Source organism: Ailuropoda melanoleuca, chromosome 13, assembly GCF_002007445.2.
Source record: "Ailuropoda melanoleuca isolate Jingjing chromosome 13, ASM200744v2, whole genome shotgun sequence".
Lineage (NCBI taxonomy): Eukaryota > Metazoa > Chordata > Mammalia > Carnivora > Ursidae > Ailuropoda > Ailuropoda melanoleuca.
Genome location: NC_048230.1, coordinates 87,500,712 through 87,501,192, shown reverse-complemented (window position 1 = coordinate 87,501,192; position 481 = coordinate 87,500,712).

Here is a 481-nt window from a genome sequence, read left to right as displayed (position 1 = left end):
ACTGCAAAGGCAGTCATAAGGGGAAAATACATAGCTATCCAAGCCTCACTCAGAAGAATAGAAAAATCTAAAATGCAGTTTTTATATTTTCACCTCAAGAAGCTGGAACTGGAACAGAAGAACAGGCCTAACCCATGCACGAGAAGGCAGGTGATCAAGATTAGAGCAGAGATCAATGAATTATAAACCAGGAGCACAGTAGATCAGATCAACAGAACTAGAAGCTGGTTTTTTGAAAGAATAAATAAGATCGATAAGCCACTGGCAAGACTTATTCAAAAGAATAGAGAAAGGACCCAAATTAATAAAATTATGAATGAAAGGGGAGAGATCACGACCAACACCAATGAAATAGGAAGGATCATTAGAAACTTTTATCAACAGCTTTATGCCAATAAATTAAGCAACCTGGAAGAAATGGATGCCTTCCTGGAAACCTACAAACTACCAAGACTGAAACAGGAAGAAATTGATTGTTTAA